The sequence below is a fragment of the Labrus mixtus genome, chromosome 1 (genome assembly GCF_963584025.1).
Source record: "Labrus mixtus chromosome 1, fLabMix1.1, whole genome shotgun sequence".
In the NCBI taxonomy this organism is placed as follows: Eukaryota; Metazoa; Chordata; class Actinopteri; order Labriformes; family Labridae; genus Labrus; species Labrus mixtus.
This window is the reverse complement of record NC_083612.1, coordinates 16,804,712-16,817,970: the sequence shown is the minus strand read 5'-3', so window position 1 is coordinate 16,817,970 and position 13,259 is coordinate 16,804,712. Positions and strand designations below refer to the sequence as shown.

Sequence of the window (13,259 nt, the reverse complement as noted above, 5' to 3'; positions counted from 1 at the left end):
CTTCATCACCACCACCACCACCACCACCATAACCTCCTCCTCCTCCTTCTCCTCCTCGTACATACACAATCCTACACATGCGGATGAAAAATTACAGCAGAAAAAAATAAAGTCGCGAAAGCAAATATGCTTTTAACGAGCCAACCCATTACTCTGGTGATATGAGAACATAAAAACATAAATTGGGAATAAATTGAGGTGCTGATGCTTGAGAAACTGAGGCATAGGAAAGACAGGAGAAAACAATGGAGGTGGAAAAGAGAGCAAGAAAAATAAAAAGGTTTACTACACAGAAAAAGTAAAAGGGAGGCAGGGAGGGAAAGCACTGGTGAGGTCCTCGTGTGTGTTTTTTTTGTTGAAAACGTGGCACTTCAAGACAAAGTCGAAGAGCCAGGTGATAGAAAAGATGGTGATTGTTTTTGTTCAAGTAGGGTGCTCATGAGCCAGTGTTATTGTAACATATCAACCATCTCACACCAGAATGAGGTAGCACTATGAGATTTGAAAAAGTGTATGAATAGTAGCTTGGACACTATAACAAAGAGAAGAGGGGAAAAAAAGCCATTTGTTGTGTGTACTACGTATCCAGACCTTCCCTTTCAAACACAATGAAAAGAGCCTTTAATGATTATGCATTTGATGAGAGCTCTTGTAATGGCACAAATTTTCTGCAGCCACATGAAAAGTCATTATAGAACTAATGGTGTTCTTCAAAATGTCACAGCAACAGCATAGAGAGTGCGAGAAAAGCAGAAAAGAGGAGAGCAACTGCGGCGAGTGTGAGAGAGAGAGCGAGAGAGAGAGAGAGAGACAGACACACACACACACAGGAAAAAAAGTCCATTTTAACTGAACACATATGCCGGTGGAAAGCAATGTTAACTACTACACGGCAATAGATGGACATCCTGCTGCTATCCTCAGATGTACTGAGCTGTTCAAAACAAACTATATTTAAAGCTTTTGAAGTCACTTAAGGTGCTAATTCTGTCTGCTATGCTCACAACTGGACTCCACACACTTCTGAAGCGAACTATATAATCCATTTTACTTGTTTCCCATACCTATCCAAAATAAAATTAAGGTTAAACTATGGGCTTACTCAAAGCGTCAAAAACTGGGTTCATTAAGTATGACACACTTTTTTTTATTTTTAGCGTCCTGTAGGCATTTTCTTTTACAAAATGACCACCTACCAACTTTTATCCCCTCCTCCTCTAGTCCTCGATCCCTTTAGAAATCCACTTTGATGGTGTCAACAAACCTCTTCAGCTCCTATTGTATCATTGTAATTCAAAGCTTAACAAATTTACTGCACAGAGGAGCTCAAAAGCCTTTGCTTTTCTAAGGAATACACCCACCTTGCATCCGAGGGGCCGATTAGCAGTCACTGTATGGATATGTTAAGAGGATCCAAATTAGAGGCAGTGTGAAGCTTACTGAAGGGAGAATCATAGAGATGAAGCATGGGTCTGAATGATCATGACTGTCTAATGTGTCACATCAATCCCACTATGACAGGTCACTACAAGCAGTCATCTCTGACTGTGGTCTGTCCCTCCACATCATAGCCCTATCTTGATCATATACAAGCTTTGCCCCTTACAAAGCACTCTTTTTCCATTAAGTAGTCCTCCAAATGTGTTTGCACAAACAAAACCCACACACATGCTTCTTATGCCATGACAATCCCATGGAAATGGGGTGTCTAATTATCTCTTACAGCATGCCAGCAGTGTCTTTCTTTGACTTTCTCTTTGACAGGCTACATTGATCTGAAGGGCCTGATAACCACTTAGAATGAGGCCGTCATGCAATTGCAAAGGGGGACACACTCCAGAAGCATCTTGTTAGAGATTTGCCCTCACTTTGAACAATTCATTAAAATTCAATTAAAACTTAATCATAGTTGTGTGGGATTCCTAACGCTGAATCAAAATAAATGTACAATGACAAATTGGTTGTCAAAGTCAAAATCCATTAATTAAGAGTTTTAATAAGTTATTAACCTGTACTGTATTTTCAAAATTACACAGTGCCCCAATTAGGGCAACGGAAAAATTATTACAAGCAATCGGCTTAAGGCAAGATTGTGATTATAATGTTTGCATAGATCAAAGGAATGCAATTTCTCTGCATACCCAGCACATAAATACATTTAATAACTGGTCTACAGATTAAAAGCAAACAATGGAACAACCCAGCTTCTGCATCGCTCACCACTCACCAAGCCATGTGCTACAACTGCTTTGTAATGACTGCTAACATTTTCACTGTAATTAGTGCACAGCAGTAGATGAGGAAGCCCATCACTGTAATGTTACTGACTGAATATGATGAATACTGTAAGTGTAGAGCGCTCTACAGGTTTTTACATTTTTTTAACTGCAGCACTTGCCCATGGTGTTTTCCATTGGCTTAGCCTTTAACTCCTGAACTGAATCAGCAGGCAGAGATAATTAGCCAAGTGTAACCTGTTTTTCTTGTGTTTATAAAACATATTGTTATTTATATTGAGTTTTAGTTATTCATTTATTTGAATGCACATCAAGTTACTTCACATCGTGTTTGGAAGTTATTCCAAAGACTTCTAGATGACTTAGTGAGTAAAATTACATTAAAAGGTAGAGTTCTTCCAGGTCTCTTTTTGCTGTTAAAATAAATATTAAGAAATAAAGGTAAACAAACTATGTAGATTTTGTTTTGAAAATCCAATGTCTCTTGAGCAGAAGACACAACAAAACGGAAAAGACAGCCAATAAAATTAGCATTACTCAATTTTAACACCTGAGCTCTCCTACACCCTTTCATTTTAGCTTTTTTTTCTGTCTTTCAAATTGCAGTGCTGTGGCTCTGGAGTAGAGGCAGGTTATTAGCAGATGCCGGTATCCTAGAGAGAAATGGCAAACTGATTTTGTGATCTTTGAGGGTTCGGTCTAATTGAGTGTTATTTATTAGCAGAAAAAGAAAGCCCCAAGAAAGGGCAGCTCTCTTCATACTGTTGCTCATTTTTCAACACTTCGGCCAGGAATCTATCTCTGCCCTCTCCTGATACACAGACACAGGTGGAAAGAAAGAGCTGGTTCATTTGAGATGTCAATTAAGATCTATCTACTTTGACCAGGAAGGCAAGTATAACCAAATATAACAATCTAGCAACATGTAGGTTGGACAAGACAAGTCATTTGCTTGTACTGAAAACAAAAACAATTGGTGGGAATGCATATTGCAAGGAATACAATTATATCCATCTATACATTAGCTAAGGGTTTAAAAAGCATATTTACAAAACTGCATCAATACTTAAAGGGCCGATGAGTTTAGACATGGGGGAGTTCTGTTATTCAAATGTAGGGGTCTGGGTAAAGGGTGCTGCATGATGCACCTATTGTTGAGCCTTTTAAAGAGGAATTAAATATTTAAACTCCCCACTAACACCCTTTAACATTCACATAAAGTATTACTCTAGTATAACCCTGAGTTTAAGGATGTGACAATGTGTAAGCATGAAATACACCAAATATTTTTCCCTTATTGCTCATCATGTTACTATAGAAAACGGATTATCATCATCAACTCCATTTCAAAAGGGAGCAGTATTCTTTATATCTTTTTCTATTCAAGAAAAAACAAGGCAGAAAAGGAGAGAGGCAACACTCTACTGGTGTCCCTGAACATTGGATATACAGAAGGTAACCTTACTTCTGGTAGAACTGAATAAACACTGAATACGACTTCAGTTGTATGTTAAAAGGGGAACAAGGTTTGACACATCCCTCAATTCCCACCTGCCAGTGTCTCTAAAACACTCTGTGATTTTTCGGCCTCTCTTCTTCCTTACACCCACAGGATAGCCCGATATACCGGTACATGTTTTATCTTCATCTATTGACACTGATCATCTAAAGAGCTTCTCCAGGGGCTATCTGTGAAATCACAGGCGTGCAGACATTTCTGAGAGCTGTCGGCATTCTCTCTGGGCGTCCACTCACTGCGTTTGCCTGTTTGTTTCTGTCTTTTTCCTTTTTCTCTGTTCCAATAAGAGGAAAGGCTGAGTAAAGAGCAGTGGTGTCTATCTCTAAAATATTTTTTTTTTGTTCAAGAGATTCCAATGTATGGATTTCAAAGAAATAATTAGTCCTATGATTTTACCAAAAGTTACTACATAACAAGGTGAGACCATTGCAAAGAACACTTGAGGATGGGAATATTTAGCTACATGGTGAGTCTAATATGATAACATATTTCAGGATCATAAACCATCTCTCAGTATGTATGTTCTGTTTAATCTAAGGATTGTTCTCTTCCGTTACAGTTCATTTTAATAAAAGTGGTCACACCATTTCAAGAGTCTGAAGTACTTCTATTTATAAAATCCAATGAGAATCAAACATTGATCCAAAATATGAAACCACAGCACAGTCTCAGTCAGGCATCAATCAGTCAATAGATCAATTATTTATCACGTTATTAATGTGTCATAATATCATATCCATTATTTATCAGTTAGTGTCCAACATAAGCACTTACGAGAATCTAACTGGTATACTATTAAACTCTACATTAATAAAAAAGGGGACAACCTCTTAAAGAACTTAAACCTCAACATGTCACACAATAACTTCAAGTGGCAAAGGTTGCTATGGCGATATATGAACCATGGCCTACATTGATGAACAGGAGGAGGATGGACCAGGAGTCGTACAGCCATAAACTTTAAGTCTGAGCAGATGAGCTTTAAGAAACTGAACTTTATATACTATAAATATTCCCTAAGGACTCTTCTCCTTGTTGCACCCATTGTTAAGGTGTGACTTCAGAATAAACACACAGAAAAACACTAGTTTTCTTAGTTTCAGAAGTTCTTCCTGTGGTCTTTGTTTTAAGGCTATGGCATAACCTTTTCAAAAAGTTCATTAAAAAGGAAGATGATCAGATTGAAGAAACTGCGGTGGAGCTCTTTAACAGATGACATTTTAACTCTAAGAGCACAAAGGCCAAAAATACAATCACCTATTTAGTTAAGCATTCATAATTCAGAAGTTCTTGCATATTTCACAATCTCAACACATACAAAATCACCAATAAAGGAAAGAGCATAATGCTGAATAAAAGGAGAAAGGGAAAATAAAGAATGCTGTTAATCCATACGCTACTGTACCAACATGCTAGTTTGAAACAGTTTTTAATGATCTAGAACGTTGCTCCAGTTTGATAGTGCAGCCGACTGAGAGGGTACATTTTTTTCTGCATGGACAGGGGTTTTGACTCTCTTATAATGAATTGATAACCATGTGTCTGTTAATGTTGAGTATTTTCTCTTAATCAATTACATTTAGATTTAGGATTTTTAAGGCCCTAGCGATTACTAAAGATGGAGAGCAGCTGTTTCAATCGTTGTTTGTTGGCATTTGCACTCGACAATATGCTCATAAAATCTATAACTTTATGTCCATAACTTGCTTACTAAAAGGGATTGCAACATCCTGATTGGATAACAGTGTGTACTTGCATTCAGGGATATGTGTTTAAACTTAAAACCTTTGAGAGTCAATCTTTGAAGAGTTTTTATAAGAGACATGCACATTTTCATGATACATTTAATTACAGTAACATCTTGAAGTCTGTAACAACTAAAAATAGTACTATTAAAAGAAAGAAAATAAAACAATTAACAAGTGAAAGAAAAATAATACTAACCTTTGGTTTCTGTTTCAGCCCAGCGTGAAGGCAGGTCATGCAGTCAAGTAGAATTAGCAAAAATAGAGACAAGAACAAGCAGAGGGAGAATTGAAGAGAAACAGAGACAGCACAAACAAGAGAACGATAAAAAAAAGCTAGTTAGTGATGTTTAAAGCGAGTATTATTTCCAGAAATAAATTGCAAGCAGAGACAACAGAAACCACTGCACTGGATAAAGAATGAAGTTACAATGCAAGTACGGAGATGTTTCATGCATGAAAGGAAAAAAGTCTAAATGTTGAACTTTCAAAAACCAGACTTGTCAAAAGAGGAAACATATCAGGGTCGCAGCTTTCTCGTTATCACAGAGAATGACAACATCTCAAGAGCTGTCAGTTTATGGAAATAGCAGTGATGCGTAATTTGAGTCACCAAGGACATCAATAGTCAATGATGACAGTCTCACAATGGCACCAGGCATCACAGGTCAAAGCCCGAGTTCTCTCACTTAAACAGCGCATTATATTAAACAGATTAGATGCTCCCATTGCATGCATAACATACTGACTTTCTGTCAGTGAAGATCTTGTCTGTCACATTTGTAACACAAGTGTCATTTGTTTTCACCCACATTCGCAGCAGTGATCTGAGGATAAACGTGTGAGTTTCACTTGTGATGTGCAGAAAAGGGGGATTTGAACAGCTTCAATGAGAAGTCTGACTGTACATTTTGAGAAGTATTTAGGAAAGAAAAGACAATCTACACACTTTGTATATGTAAAACTTTGAATATGTAAAACAGTCAGATCAAGTTACTTCCTGTGTGCCACAATATCTTCTTTTAGAATCAATTCCACCTCCTAAGTCCTCATGTGGTTCAACTAAGGAAAAAAAAAAACTTCCATAATACTGAGCACAAATCCCAGTTGGTATGTGTGCATTCTTAAAAGTTGAGCGATCTCAATAAAAATGCAGATTTCTGCGGTGAAGTTCACTTTAACTCACTATACAGGTCAACAGACAATATGTGACAATGAATTACAAAAGTGCTGCAGCTTATTCCCCTTTCACTCCTCTCTCTTTTTTTGAAGTTCCTCGATGAAGCTCTGAGAAGCAGCTCTCTACCCTCACAGTCTTTATCCATCAGCATAGAGGACAGAAACCACAAAGACAGCAATTAAAGCCTTCAGATGTCTGGGGAACATCTTTAAGCTTAGAGTTCAGGGGTTGACACTGCCATATCATTAGCTGTACTTGATTTATAATCTGTGGTTATTAAACACAATGAGATAACTTTAGCCTGTGGATCTACTGATTAACTTTAGTTAACCTCTCGCTTTTTCATATAGTACCTGGAAGCTGCCTGAACGACTTCTGTCTCATAACAACTCCATATCTGAACTTTAGAACTAGTGCTCGAAGAACATTGCACAACTTTAACACATCCTTCTTACAGCGAAGAGAGTGATACCTGTGAGCAGTGTGTGGTTTGTGTTTGTGGGTAGTGTTTAAGGTGTTTGGATAGAGGGGGACTGTTGAGCCAAAGCTTTAACGCTACATTTAAGAAGTTTGAATTAAAAACATAGCTAGTAAAATGGTAATAATAAAAACTGTGATGAGTAAAAGTATGAAGACATTCCTAGCACAACATTAGAGCAAGATATGAGCATATGCGTTAATGTGGACATGTGTCACACAAAACTGTGTGTCACATGAGGAACTTCTAACAGAGGAAAAACTTTCCTTTTTTGTCCCCTGTCATCAATTAGTTGACAGCTGAAAGTCATCACTACAGTAGTTTTCATCAGCTTGATTAAACTACACTAAGCAAAGTAATAGACAAGGAAAAAGTTTCTGAAAAACAGCATCTTACAAGAAACTGTATCCAGTATGATCAAATATAAAATAACTTGCTACATGGAAGTTGTTCAGTGGGATTCTTATCAAGATCTTAGTCTGTCGTCGTTGATTTTGCAAATGTATTTAATAAGCCAACTGCATGTGAAAGTGTCTATTAGTTTATTATAAGAACATAGTTAAATAACATTAAGGACAGAAACTGAAATATTTAAAGGGATACTTCACCCGTTGAAACATGAATCTGTGTTGGAATTGGGTGATACAGTATATGTAGTAGAAATGTGAAATACATTTTGAAGTTGGTGCCTTCTTGACCAAGAAAAGGCAGAAAAAGTATTTTTGGCTCGTGGATGGAAGACAACAACTCCTAGAATGCACAGCACGGCAGGCCAATCCATCAGCCTTAACTGCTCGTCGCTATATTGCAGATCGTAGAGATAGCCAGGAACATCTGATTTGAGCACAAGACCTTCAAAATCCCCTTCATCCATATCAGTTTGAAGTTGAAACATACTTTCCGCAATTGTCGGTTCTTCTCAGCTTTCTCCACAGAGCCTGTTAGCATAGCTTCCAAGCAAGATGGCGGACATTGCTTTTAGATTCTGGGAGTGAGGTTCCACCCACTGATCTGTAATAGGTCTGTGTGGACACAGCATTTGTCAGTGGATGAGTGTGTCGGACTAGAACAATTTTACTTTAAGCCAATCTATTTTCCTGTGTTGGTGTTGAAATACAATAAAAACCCCACCCATATAACCCACAAATACTGCACTAAACAGCTATTTATGAAATAGTTTACTAGTCCAACTAAATTTGTTCCTGGAAAAACTGCACTGCCGGAGATATGCAATTTAATCTGTATGCAATAAATGAATCTAACATTTTAGTTGTGTGACTGGAAATGCCATGACATGAACTAACCAGATGTTCACAGCATCTGCAGCAGGAGAAGTCTTTACGTGTTTTGTTGACACAGACAGTAGACAATATAGTACAAAGGTGGATTGTAACAAAATGTAAGAGGAACATCCTGGGAAAACCACATTAAAGTCGACATCTCCTGCATCCTTAGAATGTTGCTTAAAAAGACTGCCCGGATGGTCAGAGGACCTCTACTGAAGCAGCACAAGCAGTAGATGCAACATCAACAGGAGTACAAGTGGCTATATCGAACCTGGTTTCATTCCCTTGTCTGACTCCCTCTAGGGGAAAAAAGTATTCTTCAAACTATTCCTTCCAATTCCCCTGAAATGGTTCACCTCTAAAGGAAAGCATGAGAAATGGAGGGGCTGGCTGAGTTTCTGACATTGCCTCAACTATACACAGACTCTCCCCAAACCTCCTATTTCTCCTGCTTTGATGGGAAGTTTCTTTTTTTTTTGTGAGCCTAAAAGAAGATAGATACCAGTGTGCAGCTGCATCATCTAACACAAAGTAAGTTGTCCACCTGCATGCACTGACTCTTTCAGAATAGCAGCTGTGTTGTAAGAGAGCAGACATGGAAGGAAACACAGAGAGTCTTACAAAAGAACAACAGGGCGTGTGTTAGCTTCTCCATTTTAGCTAACAGCTCTGAAGCCCTTTTCCATATGCAAATATGAACACATGATCTGCAGATACTCATCTATAATCTCTTAGATTTTGACCTTGGCCTCAAATTCCCCCTCTTTTCGTCTAAAATATGTTCATCTATATTGTTTGCATAGAAGATAAACTGAATTTGGGCAAAGAGCTGATACGTTTGTTTTAGTAATCGTATAATGGATATATGTTATAGGCAAACCTAAGGTTGTTTTGTGTGTACATACACGTGGCGGTAGTTTGCTCAGCCAGACAACCTTGTTGTTTCTACACGATGGGTATCATAATTAACAACACAGGAAGAGTTCCTTACTTTTTAGAAAAGAAAATAGGTAATCAACAACATTTTCCTGCGACAACTTACCGCCTCACTTTGCACCAACACGGATTCACTGCAGTAGGTCACAATTAGACTTAATACATATTCCGCCGCCCCTCGCAGCGTTTCTCCTAACAGCATTCAAACCTTACAACGTCTGAGTGCAGGTTTAATGCTGCTCATGAAAGGGCATGAAAAAAAAATAAACAGCCCTAGTTATCAAACCCAGCAACATTATGTAAAGTTTACATTTCAAAGTGTTCTATATTTCCTAATAAACAATTTTGCGATAATATGCCATCAGTCATTTTACAGTTTCCTGTGCAGTCTCTCAAAAAAAAATGGTTTTCAACTTGGAAATGTAGATTGAACTCAGTTTCTTAAGCTAATTTCTGTAGTAAACACCTGTTGTTATCAATTTACATGATCTATTTATAGATTTTAATTGATCTGAGATGTAATGTGAGCCGACTACAAAAGCTCTTTCATTGAAGCTTGGACAATACTGATTGAAAATATGATGCTAAAGCACTTCATAAATGTGCAGGCATCTGCTGCAACATTTATTGCTAAAGTTAACCTCAAATTATTATTTTGTTAAGCACGTTTAAAGAGAAAGGATGTATAAAAGCTTAAATCAGCTCACAGTGCAATATTTCCTTATTTCCTGTCGTGCACAATGTCTGTTAAGCATCAGGTTTTACTAACGTTTTATTTCTTGTTTCCATGTCTGAAAATCGATAGCATGGTTGTATACTATATGGCAAGTGACAAAAACAAGGCCATGGCTAATGGGCACCGTAATTACAGGCATAGATCTTTTAGTATGGGTGATTTTAACTTTGCTAATGAGTCCAAATACATAACATTCAGTGACTAGAAATAATTTGAGGTTTAGTCAGGCCTGGAGGTAATTGTACTTGGTTATAAAATAGATAAGCTCTGAGGTTAGAAAGACAATTGAATGATCATTATGTGACTTCTAAAGGATTGTTCTAGTTAAGAGTAAATCGCTTAAGTCAAGAACTTTCAGTTTACATCCGCTGCTAAACAGAAATCCTTCACACCTGGGTAGCCTTTTTATTGCTGAACCTCATGGCACGACTAAGGCTTTAACAAGAAACCATCTAATAGAAGCTGAAAGAGGGCATCTTCAATAAAACTCCTTGGTGCATCAAGATGATACATACGTTGTTAGGAGTTAACTGTAACACAATTACTATAAAGCCAAAAAACAAATGTAAAAAAACAACTAAAGAGAGGTGGATAAAATGGACCACAAACAGGAGACACAAATGACCAGCCCCTATTTGTGCTGCTATAGGCTTAGACTTCCGGGGACATTGATCTCTCTGTCTCTGTATGTATTCACATCATAATACTGCATGCCACTTTCTGTAATTCTTCATGTAACTTTGAAGTTTCTAACCACATATCTTCCTGGGAGCCCCTGAGCTCCCTTGTCTCATAGGTTCCTCTGGATTGTTGGGTGTTTAACCGGGGAAAAAAACAAATCAATAGACCTGTGCTGCTCTTTTCCTACCTAATAATTAAAGGTAATTTTGGCCTGCTTAATATTAAACTACTTTACTAATAAGATTTGGGATGAACATTATGGGGAGAATAACATTGAAAAACAGGAGGATGTTATGTGTGATAACTTGAATTGTAAAACAAAAGCAAAGAGAATAAGAGACAAAGTGCTCTTGGGTGAAAGTCCAATGAAGTCAACATTTTAAATGCTAACATGATAAATCAACATTCACAATCAAACACACAATTTATAAAGTCCATACTAAAGCCAACCGCCCTTTCCCTTCAGTAACATGCTGTATGAGCTGTCAGATCTCCTGTGCCCAATGCTTTTCTCTAATTGCTCTATTATAACTTTACAAACATTAGGGAATGACAACCCCTCACCGTTTCTACATAATTGAAAGGTTCCATTTATTTGTATGGTTTAGGAAAGGCTAAGACTTGAAAAATGAGCAAAGAAATCAGCTCACATATTCACTATGCTCTAATTCAATTTGATTTGCTCCGACCTTTATCTAAAAGTAAAAACATCCATTTATTGCAATTTGCTCATAAGGATGTGTGTTAAAGTGGCGCTGACCCTTTGCCGAAAACCACAGCCCGCCTCTGAATAGACAAACACAAGAGCCATAAAGCCTTATTCCCGCTGCGAATATTATGTCTACTTTGACAAATAAAAAATGTGTTTTCCTTCTCCAAATGTGGTCATTTAAATTCTGTTTGAATATGTCGTTCCAGCCTCCTCTTAAGACTTTGAATAATAACTTGAAAATTATGTTTTTTTTATTTTATTTATTCACTCGATTAAATTGAGGTCTTCAAAAATACAACAGTGATGGTCTCTAAACAAACAGTTCCAAGTCCCCTTCCAAAGCCAGTGGTTTGTGTACAGGATGCCGGGGATCGTGTTAGAAAACAAGAGTGAGAAGCACCAACATAACAAAAGAAAAAAAAAAAGAGGTCCAAGGGAAATAAATGAATATTTAATAAGAAAAACTGCGTGAATACTGTTTCATACTGTGTCCTGTTTAATGTTTAATGCTGATCCAGATGCTTCTGCTCTTAAGTGAGATGAAACATGATGCTACATGGCTTTGTTAATAAGAAGACAAGCCCACACGCACGCTCACTGACACGCAGCAGCGGCAGCAACTGGGTCCAACAGCTGAACCCATCAACCATGCTGCTCTTACAACTTCCACTGGGACGGGAGGAAACGAGAGGAACAAGACTAAGAGAACAGACTCAAAACATGAGAAAGATTTTATTTAGTCTAATATTTCATGTCTTTACCACTGAATGTGAAATCCATTAGCAATGAGCAGACAAACCTGCAGAATGAACAAATGCAGGAAAGCAGTGATTTTGAGTGCATCCTCAGCTGAGGGAAAGTGTGTTTTTACGAAGACTGTCAAATAAAATATTGAATTTGAGCATGTACAGGCTGTGGTTCATTACCCTAATAGAAATTGTCTGCTGATGGATATCCTTCCTTTGCCCTCTCTAGACTTCACCTGCTTGACTGTTTGTCTACCTGTTTGCTATTTAAATGTGCCTCCATTATTCAGCACATTCATTCGATCGGGAACAATGGTGCACTTGAGTGTAGGGGGTCTTGTGGGCCTTGAGATGAGCAGCATAGAGTTGTGACAGGTAGATAACACCTGGATGAATAATTCAACTTGACGTAAGCTAGGCGAGTCGGAGACGAGAAAGAAAAACACACGACATGTGAATAAATCATCAGGGAAGGGACTAATAGAGAAAGCACAGGAGAGTACAAGACTGATAACATCTCATGCTTCCTCCTGCTCTCGCTTTGATCAGTCCAACAACCTTGTACATGACTATTAGAGATCTTGCCAGCCTTATTAATGTGTGAGGATGTCGTGCTATTGAGCAGCATTAGGATAACCAGGGTTAGTCAGAGTAGGTAAAAGGGAATCCTAAACAGCATGCGCACCTTTTGGGCCTCAAATTCAGCAATGACTGTGTCACTAAATAATTTAAACATAACCAAATCGATTGATATTATATATACTAATAGTTCTTATGTTTGCCACACTGAAATTACTCATTGGATTATGAGTAGCACCTAGTTTTATAAATGTGCAAAAGCATGCAATATATAGCATATATGAAGACAGACACCCTATTTTTTTTTTTTGTCCTCATCTCCCACCAGTACATTACAATAGCACATCAGGGATGATATTGGCCAAGACAACTTTGAAACAAATGAGGCATTGAAATGAAATCAGCATTCTAGTCCATTTTGGGT

The 13,259-nt window shown here is 37.8% G+C and overlaps 1 protein-coding gene across 3 annotated transcripts in view; it reads right to left on the bottom strand.

The window, feature by feature from the left end:
- LOC132972636 (protein diaphanous homolog 3-like) overlaps positions 1-13,259 on the bottom strand; it is a 167,446-nt gene that overhangs the window by 100,875 nt on the left and 53,312 nt on the right. The window lies entirely within an intron of this gene.